This window comes from Pan troglodytes, chromosome 14 (assembly GCF_028858775.2).
Source record: "Pan troglodytes isolate AG18354 chromosome 14, NHGRI_mPanTro3-v2.0_pri, whole genome shotgun sequence".
In the NCBI taxonomy this organism is placed as follows: Eukaryota; Metazoa; Chordata; class Mammalia; order Primates; family Hominidae; genus Pan; species Pan troglodytes.
Window position 1 is genome coordinate 51,936,734 of NC_072412.2, and position 22,111 is coordinate 51,958,844.

The 22,111-nt window shown below is 35.9% G+C and overlaps 1 protein-coding gene across 3 annotated transcripts in view; it reads right to left on the reverse strand.

The window, feature by feature from the left end:
- Positions 1 to 22,111, reverse strand: part of LOC112205253 (MAM and LDL-receptor class A domain-containing protein 1-like) — a 295,973-nt gene that overhangs the window by 173,384 nt on the left and 100,478 nt on the right. For 2 of the 3 annotated variants that reach the window (XR_010150669.1, XR_010150671.1), the window contains one exon: positions 14,819 to 14,934. The exons of the other annotated variant lie outside the window; for it this stretch is intronic. The gene's annotated coding sequence lies outside the window, so the exon portion shown is untranslated. The remainder of the gene's footprint in view (positions 1 to 14,818; positions 14,935 to 22,111) is intronic. 3 annotated transcript variants of the gene reach the window in all.

Consider the following 22,111-nt stretch of genomic DNA (forward strand, 5'->3'; position numbering starts at 1 on the left):
GTGTATAAACATGCAAATATCTACACAGTCATCTGTATAAACATGGAAATATCTATACCACAATCTCTATAAACATGGAAATATCTACACCACGATGTGTATAAACATGCAAATATCTACACAGTCATCTGTATAAACATGGAAATATCTATACCACAATCTCTATAAACATGGAAATACCTACACTGCCATCTGTATACACATGGAAATGTCTACACAGCCATCTGTATAAACATGGAAATATCTACACCGCTATCTCTATAACCATATAAATACATACACCGCTATCTCTGTAAACATGGAAATATCTACACCGCTATCTGTATATACATGGAAATAACTACACTGCTATCTGTGTAAACAAGGATATATTTAAACCACCATCTGTATAAACATGGAAATATCTACACCGCCATCTGTATAAACATGGTAATATCTACACCACTATCTGTGTAAATATGCAAATAGCTACACCGCTATCTCCATAAACATGGAAATATCTACACCGCTATCTGTATAAAAATGGAAATATTTTCACCACAATGTGTATAAACATGGAAATACCTAAAACGCCATATCTATGCACATGGAAATATCTACAACGCTATCTCTATAAACAGAAATATCTACACCGCCATCTCTATAAACATGGAAATATCTACACCGCAATATCTATAATCATGGAAATATATACACCGCCATCTCTATAAACATGAAAATACCTTCACCGCCATCACCAGAAACATGGAACTATCTACACCGCCATCTGTATAAACATGGAAATATCTACACCACTATCTGTATAAACATGGAAATATCTACACTGCCATCTGTATAAAGATGGAACTATCTACAGCGCGAGCTGTATAAGCATGGAAATAACAACACCGCTATCTGTATAAACATGCCAATATCTACACCGCTCTCTCTATAAACATGGAAATACCTACACCGCTATCTCTACAAACACGGATATATCTACACCTGAATCTCTGTAAACATGGAAATATCTACACCGCCATCTCTATAAACATGGAAATAACTACATCGCAATCTATATAAACATGGAAATATCTCCACCACTATCATTATAAACATGGAAACATCTACACCGCTATCTGTATAAACATGGAAATATCTACACCGCTATCTGTATAAACATGGAAATATCTACAATGCTATCATCTGTCTACACATGGTAATATCTACATAGCTATCTGTGTAAACTTGGAAATATCTACACAGCTATCTGTTTAAATATGGAAATATCCACACCGCAATCTGTGCAAAGATGCAAATATCTAAACCACTCTCTCTGTAAACATGGAAATATCTACACCGCTATCTGTATAAACATGGAAATATCTACACCGCTGTCTGTATAAACAAGGAAATATCTACACAAACATCTGTATAAACATAGAAATATCTACACCGCTATCTGTATAAATATGGAAATAAGTACATTCTATCTCTATAAACATGGAAATATCTACACCGCTATGTTTATAAACATGGAAATATCTGCACTGTTATCTCTATAAACATGGAAATATCTACACCACGATGTTTATAAACATGCAAATATCTACACAGTCATCTGTATAAACATGGAAATATCTATACCACAATCTCTATAAACATGGAAATACCTACACTGCCATCTGTATACACATGGAAATGTCTACACAGCCATCTGTATAAACATGGAAATATCTACACCGCTATCTCTATAAACATGGAAATACATACACCGCTATCTCTGTAAACATGGAAATATCTACACCGCTATCTGTATATACATGGAAATATCTACACTGCTATCTGTATAAACAAGGAAATATTTACACCACCATCTTTATAAACATGGAAATATCTACACCGCCATCTGTATAAACATGGAAATATCTACACCGCTATCTGTGTAAATATGCAAATAGCTACACCGCTATCTCCATAAACATGGAAATATCTACACCGCTATTTTTATAAACATGGAAATATCTACACCGTCATGTCTATAAACATGGAAATATCTACACCGCCATCTCTATAAACATGAAAATATCTACACTGCCATCTCCATAAACATGGAAACATCTACACCGCTATCTGTATAAACATGGAAATATCTACACCGCTATCTGTATAAACATGGAAATATCAACACCGCTATCTGTGTAAACATGGAAATATCTACACCGCTATCTGTATAAAAATGGATATATCTTCACCACAATGTGTATAAACATGGAAATACCTAAACCGCCATATCTATGCACATGGAAATATCTACAACGCTATCTCTATAAACAGAAATATCTACACCGCCATCTCTATAAACATGGAAATATCTACACTGCAATCTCTATAATCATGGAAATATATACACCGCCATCTCTATAAACATGAAAATACCTTCACCGCCATCACCAGAAACATGGAACTATCTACACCGCCATCTGTATAAACATGGAAATATCTACACCACTATCTGTATAAACATGGAAATATCTACATTGCCATCTGTATAAAGATGGAACTATCTACACCGCGAGCTGTATAAACATGGAAATAACAACACCGCTATCTGTATAAACATGCAAATATCTACACCGCTATCTCTATAAACATGGAAATACCTACACCGCTATCTCTATAAACATGGAAATATCTACACCTGAATCTCTGTAAACATGGAAATATCTACACCGCCATCTCTATAAACATGGAAATATCTACATCGCAATCTGTATACACATGGAAATATCTCCACCACTATCATTATAAACATGGAAACATCTACACCGCTATCTGTATAAACATGGAAATATCTACACCGCTATCTGTATAAACATGGAAATATCTACAATGCTATCTGTGTACACATGGTAATATCTACATAGCTATCTGTGTAAACTTGGAAATATCTACACAGCTATCTGTTTAAATATGGAAATATCCACACCGCAATCTGTGCAAAGATGCAAATATCTACACCACTCTCTCTGTAAACATGGAAATATCTACACCGCTATCTGTATAAACATGGAAATATCTACACCGCTGTCTGTATAAACAAGGAAATATCTACACCTACATCTGTATAAACATAGAAATATCTACACCGCTATCTGTATAAATATGGAAATAAGTACATTCTATCTCTATAAACATGGAAATATCTACACCACTATGTTTATAGACATGGAAATATCTGCACTGTTATCTCTATAAACATGGAAATATCTACACCACGATGTGTATAAACATGCAAATATCTACACAGTCATCTGTATAAACATGGAAATATCTATACCACAATCTCTATAAACATGGAAATATCTACACCACGATGTGTATAAACATGCAAATATCTACACAGTCATCTGTATAAACATGGAAATATCTATACCACAATCTCTATAAACATGGAAATACCTACACTGCCATCTGTATACACATGGAAATGTCTACACAGCCATCTGTATAAACATGGAAATATCTACACCGCTATCTCTATAACCATATAAATACATACACCGCTATCTCTGTAAACATGGAAATATCTACACCGCTATCTGTATATACATGGAAATAACTACACTGCTATCTGTGTAAACAAGGATATATTTAAACCACCATCTGTATAAACATGGAAATATCTACACCGCCATCTGTATAAACATGGTAATATCTACACCACTATCTGTGTAAATATGCAAATAGCTACACCGCTATCTCCATAAACATGGAAATATCTACACCGCTATCTGTATAAAAATGGAAATATTTTCACCACAATGTGTATAAACATGGAAATACCTAAAACGCCATATCTATGCACATGGAAATATCTACAACGCTATCTCTATAAACAGAAATATCTACACCGCCATCTCTATAAACATGGAAATATCTACACCGCAATATCTATAATCATGGAAATATATACACCGCCATCTCTATAAACATGAAAATACCTTCACCGCCATCACCAGAAACATGGAACTATCTACACCGCCATCTGTATAAACATGGAAATATCTACACCACTATCTGTATAAACATGGAAATATCTACACTGCCATCTGTATAAAGATGGAACTATCTACACCGCGAGCTGTATAAACATGGAAATAACAACACCGCTATCTGTATAAACATGCAAATATCTACACCGCTATCTCTATAAACATGGAAATACCTACACCGCTATCTCTATAAACATGGAAATATCTACACCTGAATCTCTGTAAACATGGAAATATCTACACCGCCATCTCTATAAACATGGAAATATCTACATCGCAATCTGTATACACATGGAAATATCTCCACCACTATCATTATAAACATGGAAACATCTACACCGCTATCTGTATAAACATGGAAATATCTACACCGCTATCTGTATAAATATGGAAATATCTACAATGCTATCTGTGTACACATGGTAATATCTACATAGCTATCTGTGTAAACTTGGAAATATCTACACAGCTATCTGTTTAAATATGGAAATATCCACACCGCAATCTGTGCAAAGATGCAAATATCTACACCACTCTCTCTGTAAACATGGAAATATCTACACCGCTATCTGTATAAACATGGAAATATCTACACCGCTGTCTGTATAAACAAGGAAATATCTACACAAACATCTGTATAAACATAGAAATATCTACACCGCTATCTGTATAAATATGGAAATAAGTACATTCTATCTCTATAAACATGGAAATATCTACACCGCTATGTTTATAAACATGCAAATATCTGCACTGTTATCTCTATAAACATGGAAATATCTACACCACGATGTGTATAAACATGCAAATATCTACACAGTCATCTGTATAAACATGGAAATATCTATACCACAATCTCTATAAACATGGAAATACCTACACTGCCATCTGTATACACATGGAAATGTCTACCCAGCCATCTGTATAAACATGGAAATACCTACACCGCTATCTCTATAAACATGGAAATACATGCACCGCTATCTCTGTAAACATGGAAATATCTACACTGCTATCTGTATATACATGGAAATACCTAAACTGCTATCTGTATAAACAAGGAAATATTTACACCACCATCTGTATAAACATGGAAATATCTACACCGCCATCTGTATAAACATGGAAATATCTACACCGCTATCTGTGTAAATATGCAAATAGCTACACCGCTATCTCCATAAACATGCAAATATCTACACCGCTATCTTTATAAACATGGAAATATCTACACCGTCATGTCTATAAACATGGAAATATCTACACCGCCATCTCTATAAACATGAAAATATCTACACTGCCATCTCCATAAACATGGAACTATCTACACCGCCATCTGTATAAACATGGAAATATCTACACCGCTATCTGTACAAACATGGAAATATCAACACCGCTATCTGTGTAAAAATGGAAATATTTACACCGCTATCTGTATAAAAATGGAAATATCTTCACCACAATGTGTATAAACATGGAAATACCTAAACCGCCATATCTATGCACATGGAAATATCTACAACGCTATCTCTATAAACAGAAATATCTACACCACCATCTCTATAAACATGGAAATATCTACACCGCAATCTCTATAATCATGGAAATATATACACCGCCATCTCTATAAACATGAAAATACCTTCACCGCCATCACCAGAAACATGGAACTCTCTACACCGCCATCTGTATAAACATGGAAATATCTACACCACTATCTGTATAAACATGGAAATATCTACATTGCCATCTGTATAAAGATGGAACTATCTACACCGCGAGCTGTATAAACATGGAAATAACAACACCGCTATCTGTATAAACATGCAAATATCTACACCGCTATCTCTATAAACATGGAAATACCTACACCGCTATCTCTATAAACATGGAAATATCTACACCTGAATCTCTGTAAACATGGAAATATCTACACCGCCATCTCTATAAACATGGAAATATCTACATCGCAATCTGTATACACATGGAAATATCTCCACCACTATCATTATAAACATGGAAACATCTACACCGCTATCTGTATAAACATGGAAATATCTACACCGCTATCTATATAAATATGGAAATATCTACAATGCTATCTGTGTACACATGGTAATATCTACATAGCTATCTGTGTAAACTTGGAAATATCTACACAGCTATCTGTTTAAATATGGAAATATCCACACCGCAATCTGTGCAAAGATGCAAATATCTACACCACTCTCTCTGTAAACATGGAAATATCTACACCGCTATCTGTATAAACATGGAGATATCTACACCGCTGTCTGTATAAACAAGGAAATATCTACACAAACATCTGTATAAACATAGAAATATCTACACCGCTATCTGTATAAATATGGAAATAAGTACATTCTATCTCTATAAACATGGAAATATCTACACCGCTATGTTTATAAACATGCAAATATCTGCACTGTTATCTCTATAAACATGGAAATATCTACACCACGATGTGTATAAACATGCAAATATCTACACAGTCATCTGTATAAACATGGAAATATCTATACCACAATCTCTATAAACATGGAAATACCTACACTGCCATCTGTATACACATGGAAATGTCTACCCAGCCATCTGTATAAACATGGAAATACCTACACCGCTATCTCTATAAACATGGAAATACATGCACCGCTATCTCTGTAAACATGGAAATATCTACACTGCTATCTGTATATACATGGAAATACCTAAACTGCTATCTGTATAAACAAGGAAATATTTACACCACCATCTGTATAAACATGGAAATATCTACACCGCCATCTGTATAAACATGGAAATATCTACACCGCTATCTGTGTAAATATGCAAATAGCTACACCGCTATCTCCATAAACATGCAAATATCTACACCGCTATCTTTATAAACATGGAAATATCTACACCGTCATGTCTATAAACATGGAAATATCTACACCGCCATCTCTATAAACATGAAAATATCTACACTGCCATCTCCATAAACATGGAACTATCTACACCGCCATCTGTATAAACATGGAAATATCTACACCGCTATCTGTACAAACATGGAAATATCAACACCGCTATCTGTGTAAACATGGAAATATTTACACCGCTATCTGTATAAAAATGGAAATATCTTCACCACAATGTGTATAAACATGGAAATACCTAAACCGCCATATCTATGCACATGGAAATATCTACAACGCTATCTCTATAAACAGAAATATCTACACCACCATCTCTATAAACATGGAAATATCTACACCGCAATCTCTATAATCATGGAAATATATACACCGCCATCTCTATAAACATGAAAATACCTTCACCGCCATCACCAGAAACATGGAACTCTCTACACCGCCATCTGTATAAACATGGAAATATCTACACCACTATCTGTATAAACATGGAAATATCTACATTGCCATCTGTATAAAGATGGAACTATCTACACCGCGAGCTGTATAAACATGGAAATAACAACACCGCTATCTGTATAAGCATGCAAATATCTACACCGCTATCTCTATAAACATGGAAATACCTACACCGCTATCTCTATAAACATGGAAATATCTACACCTGAATCTCTGTAAACATGGAAATATCTACACCGCCATCTCTATAAACATGGAAATATCTACATCGCAATCTGTATACACATGGAAATATCTCCACCACTATCATTATAAACATGGAAACATCTACACCGCTATCTGTATAAACATGGAAATATCTACACCGCTATCTGTATAAACATGGAAATATCTACAATGCTATCTGTGTACACATGGTAATATCTACATAGCTATCTGTGTAAACTTGGAAATATCTACACAGCTATCTGTTTAAATATGGAAATATCCACACCGCAATCTGTGCAAAGATGCAAATATCTACACCACTCTCTCTGTAAACATGGAAATATCTACACCGCTATCTGTGTAAATATGGAAATATCTATACCGCTGTCTGTATAAACAAGGAAATATCTACACCTACATCTGTATAAACATAGAAATATCTACACCGCTATCTGTATAAATATGGAAATAAGTACATTCTATCTCTATAAACATGGAAATATCTACACCACTATGTTTATAGACATGGAAATATCTGCACTGTTATCTCTATAAACATGGAAATATCTACACCACGATGTGTATAAACATGCAAATATCTACACAGTCATCTGTATAAACATGGAAATATCTATACCACAATCTCTATAAACATGGAAATATCTACACCACGATGTTTATAAACATGCAAATATCTACACAGTCATCTGTATAAACATGGAAATATCTATACCACAATCTCTATAAACATGGAAATACCTACACTGCCATCTGTATACACATGGAAATGTCTACACAGCCATCTGTATAAACATGGAAATATCTACACCGCTATCTCTATAAACATGGAAATACATACACCGCTATCTCTGTAAACATGGAAATATCTACACCGCTATCTGTATATACATGGAAATATCTACACTGCTATCTGTATAAACAAGGAAATATTTACACCACCATCTGTATAAACATGGAAATATCTACACCGCCATCTGTATAAACATGGAAATATCTACACCGCTATCTGTGTAAATATGCAAATAGCTACACCGCTATCTCCATATACATGGAAATATCTACACCGCTATCTTTATAAACATGGAAATATCTACACCGTCATGTCTATAAACATGGAAATATCTACACCGCCATCTCTATAAACATGAAAATATCTACACTGCCATCTCCATAAACATGGAACTATCTACACCGCCATCTGTATAAACATGGAAATATCTACACCGCTATCTGTATAAACATGGAAATACCAACACCGCTATCTGTATAAACATGGAAATATCTACACCGCTATCTGTATAAAAATGGAAATATCTTCACCACAATGTGTATAAACATGGAAATACCTAAACAGCCATATCTATGCACATGGAAATATCTACAACGCTGTCTCTATAAACATAGAAATATCTACACCGCCATCTCTATAAACATGGAAATATCTACACCGCAATCTCTATAATCATGGAAATATATACACCGCCATCTCTATAAACATGGAAATATCTACATCGCAATCTATATAAACATGGAAATATCTCCACCACTATCATTATAAACATGGAAACATCTACACCGCTATCTGTATAAACATGGAAATATCTACAATGCTATCATCTGTCTACCCATGGTAATATCTTCATAGCTATCTGTGTAAACTTCGAAATATCTACACAGCTATCTGTTTAAATATGGAAATATCCACACCGCAATCTGTGCAAAGATGCAAATATCTACACCACTCTCTCTGTAAACATGGAAATATCTACACCGCTATCTGTATAAACATGGAAATATCTACACCGCTGTCTGTATAAACAAGGAAATATCTACACAAACATCTGTATAAACATAGAAATATCTACACTGCTATCTGTATAAATATGGAAATAAGTACATTCTATCTCTAAAAACATGGAAATATCTACACCGCTATGTTTATAAACATGGAAATATCTGCACTGTTATCTCTATAAACATGGAAATATCTACACCACGATGTGTATAAACATGCAAATATCTACACAGTCATCTGTATAAACATGGAAATATCTATACCACAATCTCTATAAACATGGAAATACCTGCACTGCCATCTGTATACACATGGAAATGTCTACACAGCCATCTGTATAAACATGGAAATATCTACACCGCTATCTCTATAAACATGGAAATACATACACCGCTATCTCTGTAAACATGGAAATATCTACACTGCTATCTGTATAAACCTGGGAATATCTACAACGCTATCTGTATAAACATGGAAATATCTAAACCATGATCTTTATAAACGTGGAAATATCTGCACCGCTATCTGTATAAACATGGAAATATCTACACTGCTATCTGTATAAACATGGAAATATGTACACCACTATCTCTATAAACATGGAGTTACCTACACCGCTATCTCTATAAACATGGAAACATCTACACTGCTATCTCTATAACCATGGAAATATCAACACAGCCATCTCTATAAACATGAAAATATCTTCGCTGCCATCTCCATAAACATGGAACTATCTACACCACCATCTGAATAAACATGGAAATATCTACACTACCATCTGTATAAAGATGTAAATATCTACACCGTGAGCTGTATAAACATGGAAACATCTACACCGCTATCTGTATAAACATGGAAATGCCAACACCACTATCTGTATAAACATGGAAATATCTACACTGCTACCTGTATAAACGTGGAAATATCTACATCGCTACATGTATAAACATGGAAGTATCTACATCGCTATCTCTATAAAAATGGAAATATATACACCGCCATCTCTATAAACATGGGAATATCTACACTGCCGTCTTCATAAACAAGGAAATATCTACATCGCTATCCATATAAACATGGAAATATCTACACTGCCATCTGTAAACATGGAAATATCTACACTGATATTTCTAGAAAGACGGAAATATCTACAGCGCGGTCTATATAAACATGGTAATATCTACAAGGCCGTCTGTATAAACATGGAAATAACTACTCTGCCATCTGTTGAAACATGGAAATATCTACACCGTGATCTGTATAAACATGGAAATGTCTACACCGCTATCTGTATAAACCTGGGAATATCTACAACGCTATCTGTATAAACATGGAAATATCTACACTGCTCTCTGTATAAACATGGAAATATCTACACCGATATCTGTATAAACATGGAAATATCTACACAGCTATCTGTATAAACACGGAAATATCTCAACCGCTATCTCTATAAACACGGAAATATCTACCCTGCTATCTGTATGATCATGGAAATATGTACTCCGCTATCACTATAAACATGGAAATACCTACACCGCTTTCTCTATAATCATGGAAATATCTAAACCGCTATCTTTATAAACATGGAAATAGCAACACCGCGATCTGTATAAACATTGAAATATGTACACCGCTATCTGTATAAACAAGCAAATATCTACACCGCTATCTCTATACACATGGAAATACCTACACAGTCATCTGTATAAACTTGGAAATGTCTACACCACCATCTGTATAATCATGGAATATCTACACCGCCTTCTGTAAACATGGAAACATCTACACAGCCATCTGTATAAAAATGGAAATATCTACACCGATATCTGTATAAACATGGAAATAACTGCACCGCTTTCTGTATAAACATGGAAATATCGACACTGCTATCCATATAACTATGGAAATATCAACACCGCTATCTGTATAAAAATGGAACTATCTACACCGCAGTCTATATAAACATGGAAATATCTACACCGCTATCACTATAAACATGGAAATACCTACACTGCTATCTCTATAAACATGGAAATATCCACACCGCTATCTCTATAAACATGGAAATATCTACACCGCCATCTCTACACACCTGGAAATATCTACACCGCTATCTCTATAAACATGGAAATATATACACCGCAATCTCTATAAGCATGGAAATATTTTCACCGCCATTTACATAAACAAGGAAATATCTACAACTCCATCTATATAAACATGGAAATATCTACACTGCCACCTGTATAAACATGTAAATATCTACAATGACATTTCAAGAAAGATGGAAATATCTGCACCGCGATCTGTATCAACATGGAAATATCTACATCGCCATCTGCATAAACATGGAAATATCTACAACACCATCTGCATAAACATGGAAATATGTACAACGCCATCTGCATAATCATGGAAATACCTTCACTGCCATCTGAATAAATATGGAATTATCTACCCCGTCACCTGTATAAACATGGAAATATCTACAACACCATCTGTATAAAGATGGAAATATCTACACCGTGAGCTGTATAAACATGGAAATATCTACACCGCTATCTGTACAAACATGGAAATACCAACACCGCTATCTGTATAAACATGAAATATCTACCCTGCTATCTGTATGAACATGGAAATATCTACACCGCTATCTCTATAAACATGGAAATATCTACACCGCTATCTCTATAAACATGGAAATGTATGCACCTCCTTCTCTATAAACATGGGGATAACTACACCGCCATCTACATAAACAAGGAAATATCTACACTGCCATCTATATGAACATGGAAATATATACACCGCCATCTGTATAAACATGGAACTATGTACTCCATGATCTGTATAAACATGGAAATATCTACACCGCTATCTGTATAAAGATGGAAATAACTACACCGCTATCTGTATAAACATGGAAATATCTACACCGCTATCTGTATAAATATGGAAATATTTACACCGCCATCTCTATGAACATGGAAATATCTACACCGCTATCTGTATAAACATGGAAATATCTACACTGCCATCTGTATAAACATGGAAATATCTACACAGTCATCTGTAGAAACATGGAAATACCTACACTGCCATCTGTATAAACATGGAAATATATACACAGCCATCTGTATAAACAGGAAATATCTACACCATCGTCTCTATAAACATGGAAATATCTACACCGCTATCTGTATAAATATGGAAATATCTACACCGCTATCTGTGTAAACATGGAAATAGCTACACCGCTATCTATATATACGTGGAAATATCTACGCCGCTATCTGTATATACATGGAAATATCTACACAGCCATCTGTATAAACATGGAATGATCTACACCGCCGTCTCTATAGACATGGAAATATCTACACCGCCATCTCTATAGACATGGAAATATCTACACCGCTATCTGTATAAACATGGAAATATCTACACCGCTATCTGTATAAACATGCAAATATTTACACCGCCATCTGTATAAACATGGAAATATCTACACAGTCATCTGTATAAACATGGAAATAACTACACTGCCATCTGTATAAACATGGATATATATACACAGCCATCTGTATAAACATGGAAATATCTACACCGCCGTCTCTATAAACATGGAAATATCTACACCGCTATCTGTATAAATATGGAAATATCTACACCGCTATCTCTGTAAACATGGAAATATCTACACCACTATGTGTGTAAACATGGAAATATCTCCACCGCTATCTCTATAAACTTGGAAATACATACACCGCTATCTCTGTAAACATGGAAATATTTACACCGCTATCTCTATGAACATGGAAATATCTACACCGCTATCTGTATAAACATGGAAATATCTACACTGCCATCTGTATAAACATGGAAATATCTACACAGTCATCTGTAGAAACATGGAAATACCTACACTGCCATCTGTATAAACATGGAAATATATACACAGCCATCTGTATAAACAGGAAATATCTACACCATCGTCTCTATAAACATGGAAATATCTACACCGCTATCTGTATAAATATGGAAATATCTACACCGCTATCTGTGTAAACATGGAAATAGCTACACCGCTATCTATATAAACGTGGAAATATCTACGCCGCTATCTGTATATACATGGAAATATCTACACCGCCATCTGTATAAACATGGAATGATCTACACCGCCGTCTCTATAGACATGGAAATATCTACACCGCCATCTCTATAGACATGGAAATATCTACACCGCTATCTGTATAAACATGGAAATATCTACACCGCTATCTGTATAAACATGCAAATATTTACACCGCCATCTGTATAAACATGGAAATATCTACACAGTCATCTGTATAAACATGGAAATACCTACACTGCCATCTGTATAAACATGGATATATATACACAGCCATCTGTATAAACATGGAAATATCTACACCGCCGTCTCTATAAACATGGAAATATCTACACCGCTATCTGTATAAATATGGAAATATCTACACCGCTATCTCTGTAAACATGGAAATATCTACACCACTATGTGTGTAAACATGGAAATATCTACACCGCTATCTGTGTAATCATGGAAATATCTACACTGCTATCTATATAAACGTGGAAATATCTACACCGCTATCTGTATAAACATGGAAATATCTACACCGCCATCTGTATAAACATGGAAAGATATACACCGCCGTCTCTATAGACATGGAAATATCTACACCGCCATCTCTATAGACATGGAAATATCTACACCGCTATATGTGTAAAGATGGAAATATCCCACCGCCATCTGTATAAACATGGAGATAATTACACCGCCATCTGTATGAACATGGAAATATCTGCACCGCCATCTGTATAAACATGGAAATATCAACACCGTCATCACTATAAACATGGAAGTATCAACACCGCCATCTGTATAAACTTGGAAATATCTACACCGCTCTCTGTATAAACATGGAAATATCTACACCACGATCTGTATAAACATGGAAATATCTGCACCGCGATCTGTATAAACATCGGAATATCTACACCGTCACCCGTATAAACATGGAAATATCTACACCACTATCTGTATAAACATGGAAATAACTACACCGCTATCTGTATAAATATGGAAATACCTACACCGCTATCTCTATAAACATGGAAATATCTACACCGCCATCTTTAAAAACATGGAAATATCTACACACTCATCTGTATAAACATGGAAATGTCTACACCACCATCAGTATAAACATGGAAATATCTACACTGCCAGGAGCTCAAGAGCAGCCTGGGCAATACAGCAAGACCTCATCTCTACAAAAAAATAATAAAAATTAGCTGGCCATGGTGGCATGCACCTGAAATCCAAGCTTCTTTGCAGGCTGAGGTGGGAGGGTCCACGGAGCACAGGAGTTTAAGGCTGCAGTGAGCTTGGATAAGGTCTGCACTCCAGCCTGGATGACAGAAGAAGAACCTGTTTCAAAGAAGAAAAAAGAAAAAAGAACCTAAAAACTAAAAACTGGAAGTAGTTTGCTAATAACTGAACAGCAAATTCATTGTAGCATGCTTACCTATCAACGATGTCTTTCCTCTTTGATCATAAACCTGCTCACTAAGAAGCTGCTGAAGTCCATGGTAGTGATAGGTACATGTCTGCATCCTTGTCCTGACCTGCATCTTCTTTGATTGTCCCCATCTGTGTCTCCGACTGGCACTGCCGAACCGGCTTGCTACCTGATCAATGTTGTACTGAACCGGACTGCTAACTGATCAATGTTGTTGGGCTCACTGCACAAAGCTGTTCTTACAAGGTAGATTTCTGCCTGGAATAGTCATACTTACACTCTTTATATTCCTTACTCCTGACCCATCCAACGCAGCACAAGTTCTATTTATTGCCATAGAAACATAGGTCATTTGGAAACACCTCCTTCATTTCTATGGAATGTTCAAACATTTCTGACATTTTGGACTCTGTTCTAGCCTCTTGTTAAATATATCCAGAAAAGAGACAAAGCTTTATGTGGGGGCTATATGCTCACATATGCTATAGAATAAGCTATCTAAATGTTTAAAAATACTTTCCATCTGTCACCGCACCTTAATAGGTAGACAGAAATTAAGTATGTGTATATCTATCTGTATAGATACGTATAAATATATATCCCCAAAACAAAAACTCATTCTCTTACTTATACATAGGTAGAATATAGGTGAATATACATATACATTTATAGGTAGAACAAAAAAAAACCCCTCAGCCTCTTTAGGGCCATGTGTTTTCTCTGAGTAATTGTCACAATTAATTAAAATACCTGTGTATGCCTTTTTAGATAACTTCCATCAGACCAGTTTCTGTCTGGTTGGAAAATAATAAGTGCCTATTTGCTAAGTGCCCCTGCCCCCATACTATGTTCCAGTGAACTAAAGACCTCTGGCAATCATAGATTTACAACTCAGCAAGATTAAACAATTTATTGTTATTTATGACATCCAAGCTGTATCTTCTGTATTGTATTCCACATTAGCATCTATCACTTTACATTTGGGAGATCCTGTCCAAAAAATGATTATGCCTCCTAACCAAACATTCAGCAGGGCTGCAGGAACAGGCCCCCTGAACAAACATCCTGACAAAGTACTTTAAAGCACCGTGAGCTCCCACAGCTGTGCATTTTCAGATGACTCAGCAGATTAGCGTGGAGTCTCTTAGCCTCTGCTTGGTCTGCTCCTTTCACTGATCTCTCACATGGCCCAGTCCATTCGGTTTGAAAATCCTCATGAAATGAGCAGATTATGATCTGGCTTCAGTAGAGGGCCATGGGGTGGGCATGGAGGGGAGAGGATTTGCTCTTAACACAGCCTGAGCCTCAGAAAGGTTTCAGATGGAAAAGCATGGCACTGACTCAGCTCATGCTTAACAGGAAATAATGCACAGACCACACCAAAAAAGCCCTTTATGTTGTGTGAACGTCTATGCCGGAGCAGCTGCTGCCACCTCATGTACTGTGATACAGTGTGCATGTCTGTGTTTGTGTGTGCATGAGTGTGAGTATGCACACAAATGTGTGCTGGGAGGGGGAGGAGATCACACCTTCCACAGTCGCCACCTCAGCCTTAGCTAGCAGCATGGAGAAATGCCAAAAGTCAAGAGGAAGCTGCACCAAAGCAACTGTGATCACCACATCAGCAGGCGCTTTCTGGTTAGTAAAGCTACTGGGACTGAAAAACACACACGATCTCGTCCTTCTTTTATTTTAATCAGAGCAAAATATTTTTATAATAATTGTGTTCTATGAATAAATAATTCATAATGCTGTAACCCATTATCACATTCAATCCTCCCAACAACCCTAGAAGATATGTAGACAAGTATTATTACTTTCCCTATTTTTATAAATGAGGAAATAAACCCCAGGAGGCTAGGCGACTTCCCCACGGTCATAGAAGTTGCAAACAGTAGTATCATGATTCAAATCCAAAGCTTCTCCTTTTGTCTTTATCATTTTAATTTTGAAGGTAATGCATATGCATGTATGATCTTTTAAATCCAGAGATGTATATGGAATAGATAGGAAAAGGGACTCTCCTTCCCCATTATACACCCCCTCCACCCAAGCTATATACACTCTTGACTAGAGTATGTCCTTTCAATCCTATTTTCTATGCCTACATTTTATACAGAAAAGCAGGATTACGTTACACACAATATTCCAGTCATTGCTGTTTTTCACCAACAAGCTATCATTCACATCTTTTTCATATTACATATAAATTTATATCCTTTATTTTAGTGGTGTATATTGTGCAGTTGTGTCATAAATTATGTACCTGTTCTCTGTTGAACATATAGATTTTTTCTGAGTTTTTCCTTAGCAAAATGCTGCAGTGAGTACCCTTGTACACAGATGTTTGTACATTTGTTCTAGAAAAATCTACAGTAAAGATTCTTAGATTAAGAGATTCCCAGGTTATTAGAAAACTACTCTATTAATTTAGATATATACTTCCAAATTGCCTGACCAAAAAGTTATGTCAATTTAACTTCTATAAACAGTATACAAACATGACAATTTTCCATCACCTACACCAACTCTGGGTAATTTCATCTTTTTTACAAGTTGATGGATTGTTTTAATTTATATTTCTCTGGTTATTAATACGGTTGGCCACCTGTTCATGTGTTATTATTGATGATATTTGTATTGAATTGTTTCAATTTTCTTGATTTCAAAAAACTTTTTACATGTCATAGATATAACATATTTGTTGTAAAACTCTCCTTCCAGTATTTGGTATGTGTTTGGTCAAGTAGAATGAACTCTCGTCCTCTGATTTCAGATTCCTTTCTCTTTCCATTAGAAATCCCTAAATGTAAAACTACATATTGATAGCTAAAAACCAGGATGTTTACTAGAGAAAAAGAATACAAAGGCAATAATTAAATATTATATTTATACAAAATACCTACTAGTACAAACTTAAAAAGAGAAAGTAAAAGTCAAATGCTTCTACGACTTCAGACTAAGAAAAAGAACTTTTGAGGTTGAATGTTCCTGAAATTTTTCTTTTCATACAACTACGGACATGACTTCACAAGTTGATGTGACTAAAAATGTAAGATATGAAAGATATTTGAAGACTCAGAGAAGGTGGATTTTCATTTTAACAAGTCACATATATATTCTAGATATCCTCTTAATCGTAACTAAGAGAGTCAAATCAGATGAAAGAATCTAAAAATTTCCCTTTGACTGTGTTAAGTAGAAGTAGTAGAGGCATATTGGCCAAATCTTGAGTGTTTGCAAATTGACTCTTAAGGCTATAGGCTGGCACAGGTCATTGAAGCCCTAGCTTTTTATCTTTAATTTTAAAATCCCCAAACAATTTATACTAATTTTTCTTGTCCATTATTTCCAAATAATCTTCTTTAAATGTTATTACAGTGCTTGCTCATGTTACTGTTGTCTAACAGAAGGGTATCCGGGGCCTTAAAACTGAGAGGGTTAGGATTAATGAATCCAATACCTATGCTTGGACATCTCCAAAAGTGGGTTCCAACTTCTTGTCCTCAAGTCTGTATAGAAACTAGCAAACTTCCAGAGTTCACAAAAGGCTCAAAGAGAACAGATGTTTTATAGAAAATTCTTAGAGCAACTTTCACGCAGAATGTTGCTGATGTGTGTCTGCCTTTTCAATAAACATCACTATGCTTTATCACAAGATTTAATAAAGCAGCTTAGTTAAAAATGCCATCTGGGTCTCTGGACACATTAAACAAAGCTTAAAATAACCACCCCAGCAACTGGGAGGACCCAGCTGTTCTCATAATCTGTCCCACTCCTTTTACTTCCCCAGAAAAAGAGTGAATGAAGACCACAGACTAAAAGCATCCAGAAGGAACTGACACAAACAGGGAGATAGATGGAGCCAAGGGCTCCTGTAAGTTTGCTATTGCTCACATAATAGATTTGCTAATTCCACAACCTGCGGATGGTGATTAAGAACGGGAAGCAGAAAGAGGGAAGAGAGAATCATAGAAGGGCTCATTCAAGTTTTCTAATATATCACAAACCTGTCCTCCCTAATGTCTGGATCATAGCAGCCCATTCCATTCACCTATTCTGTAGTGAACTCCAATAGAAAATACAAAGCCATCACCACTCAGTTCTTTCTCCCTTCTAGAGATGAGATATTAGCCACCCAATCCCAGATTCTCAGATCCATTCCAGGAAAGAAGCCCTAGGTATTGAAGCACAGCTTTCCCTCCCTCCCTTCTTTCTTCCACCCCAAGATTTGTTCCCCAGATAGTTCTGGTAAATGCAAAACCAAGTATATTCTCATTCTTTAGAGCAACCAGCTTTTCATGGCCAACTGGAATCAAATACAACCTGCACAAACATCTATCTGGAGGACACTCCCAAGGCTCCTACTGAGCCAGCCTTCTGCATACCACTGCATTTCAGCTTCCTAGTTCACAAGACACTGAGACATTCTTGAATTCTGCAAGGTGCATTGTGTGTTAATATCTTTGCTGCTCATCATGTGGCCAATAAAGGGCATGACTAGTCAACAAATAAATTTTCTCTTGGCTAAAACTTGCAACAAAACTGTAAGCTGTTTACCAAGGGGCCCACTACTGGTTATATTCAATATATACAGTCAAAGCATAACTATCTGAGATATATTCAGTTGACCATACACCTTTATATTTCAGTAAAAGGTCTTTACATTTCCCAGTGCTATCGATGTTACAAAGTGCTTTCATATGCAGTGCTTCATCTGATTTCCAGGATAATTAAATGATCCTGTCATACCTGATTTTTAGATGAGCAAACAAGTGGTTTCTGGGTATTTCAAGAGGCTAACGCATCTGCCCTCCAACTTGTATGTGAAAACCAAAAACAAAATTCCAAGGCCCCTCAACCATCTGAATGGACTTTGACTCTTTTGGTCAATATATGGCAGAGCTAGGAAAAGAAGGTGAGTCTTCCAGCTGCTGATACAGGGTTTTTTCTGCCATACTCCATTACCTCCAAGGCTAAAGTCAAAAGAGGGTGTGGTTATCACATGAAAAAATCTGGTTTGGATTTCCCAAATGTGTATGTAGTATTTGGCGATTTACCTTAATTTAACCTACAGTTCTTTTGGGTTGTAACAGTCTGACTCCATTTTTGAAAACAAAACAAAATCGATTTTAAATGCTGAATTATAGATCTTTGCTGTCCAGTATGGTAGCTACTAACCACTTATGGTTATTTGCATTTCTATTTTAATTAATTAAAATTAAGTAAAATGCAAAATTCAGTTCTTCAGTTGCTCTAGCCACATTTCAAGTGTTACAGTAGTCACATATGGCTAGTGGCTGGGACAATGCAGATTATAGAACAGTTCCATCATCAAAGAAACTTCTATTGAACAGTGCTATTATATAATGTCATCTCCAGAGAAAGAAGACTTTAGAAAAAGTCAGAAACGGCCGGGTGCAGTGGCTCACACGTGTAATCCCAGCACTTTGGGAGGCCAAGGCAGGCAGATCCCTTGAAGTCAGGAGTTCAAGACCAGCCTGGCCGACATGGTGAAACCCCGTCTCTAGTAAAAATACAAAAAATTAGCTAGGCGTGGTGGTGCATGCCTGTAACCCCAGCTACTCAGGAGGCTGAGTTGGGAGAATCACTGGAACCCAGGAGGCAGAAGTTGTAGTGAGCCAAGATTGTGCCACTGCACTCTAGCCTGGGTGACAGAGCAAGACACCATCTCAAAAAAAAAAAAAAGACAAAGAAAAAGTCAGAAAGATCTTGAGGCAGGCATAGTGCTGTCATCTGTCCAATATTGAAGATGATTTAAGAATAAGAAAGAAGAAGAGAACAAAGAAGAGAAAAAGAAGTTGCCTTAGGTGTACCTACCCAGAAAAGGACAAAGGCATTCTTGTAGTCATTGTGTTGTATTTTAGCTCTTAAACTTTTTAAGAGATTAGAATAATTTGACACATAGAAGATCTAAACCACTGAAGAGGCTCTGAAGCAGATAAAAGTAGAAAGAAAATAAAAAACTAATTAGTTACAAACTAAGCTTAACCACAATTCGTTTAAACGATACTATTTACTCTTCACATGATCGGTTTTTCTTTTGCTTTATAGTATGACATAGTTTATATCTTTAAAGGGGAATTAAAATATTTCTGGGAATTTTTAAAAGTAAGTTCACACAGCCACATACAAACTACAGAAACAGATAAAACCTATCTTCTCATTTATTCCCTAATCCATTCAAATTAAATATAAAAATCCAAGCAGCCACAGTGATATTCAAAAAAGCAAAAGTGAGACAAAACAAAATTCATTTGTCACCTGTGGAGGTAGTTAACTCACCTAATCTTCACTCCAAACACCAGTAATTTTTAAAAGACAGAAATAAACATATGTTCTGCCTTCCCGGAAGGAACTATGTTTCAGGGTAGCCAAATAACCCAGTTGTGAAGAAAATGGTCTGCTTATAGAAAAATGCCAGCTAAAACATGTAGATAGAATTAGAGAATTAGAAATTCACCATTTTGAAACCCCTAATGAAATAATCAACTCAAGCAAGGATCATTAAAAAATGCTAAAACAATCAAGTAACTATTGATACAGAATATAACTGAATATACACATGGTACAAAGTTCACGTCACAGACTACTGGCTTGACCCAAGAGGGAATATAGCAGAGGAGATAGGCAGTGATCACCCTAACCTTGTGATCATCTCACCATCACTAACGATGGGATGTGATTACACATTATTGCCTATGAAATAGTCTTTAAAAAAAGAAGTTGAACCTGAATCTAACTAAACCTTGCAATGGGGTGAATGTGTATGTCTTCCCAAAATTAATATGTTGACATCCTAACCCCAAAGGTGCTGGTATTAAAAGGTGGGGCCTTTAGGGGGTCATTAGATCATAAGGACAGAGGCCTCATGATTGGAATTAGTGCCCTTATAAAAGAGGCCCCAGAGAGCTAGCTAGTCTCTCCCACTATGTGAGGGCCCAGCAAGAAGGCCAATCTATGAACCAGAAAGTTGGTCCTAACCAGATATCAAAACCACATGCTCCTTGATCTTAAACTTGCTAGCCTCTAGAACTGTGAGAAATAAATTTCTGTTCTTTATAA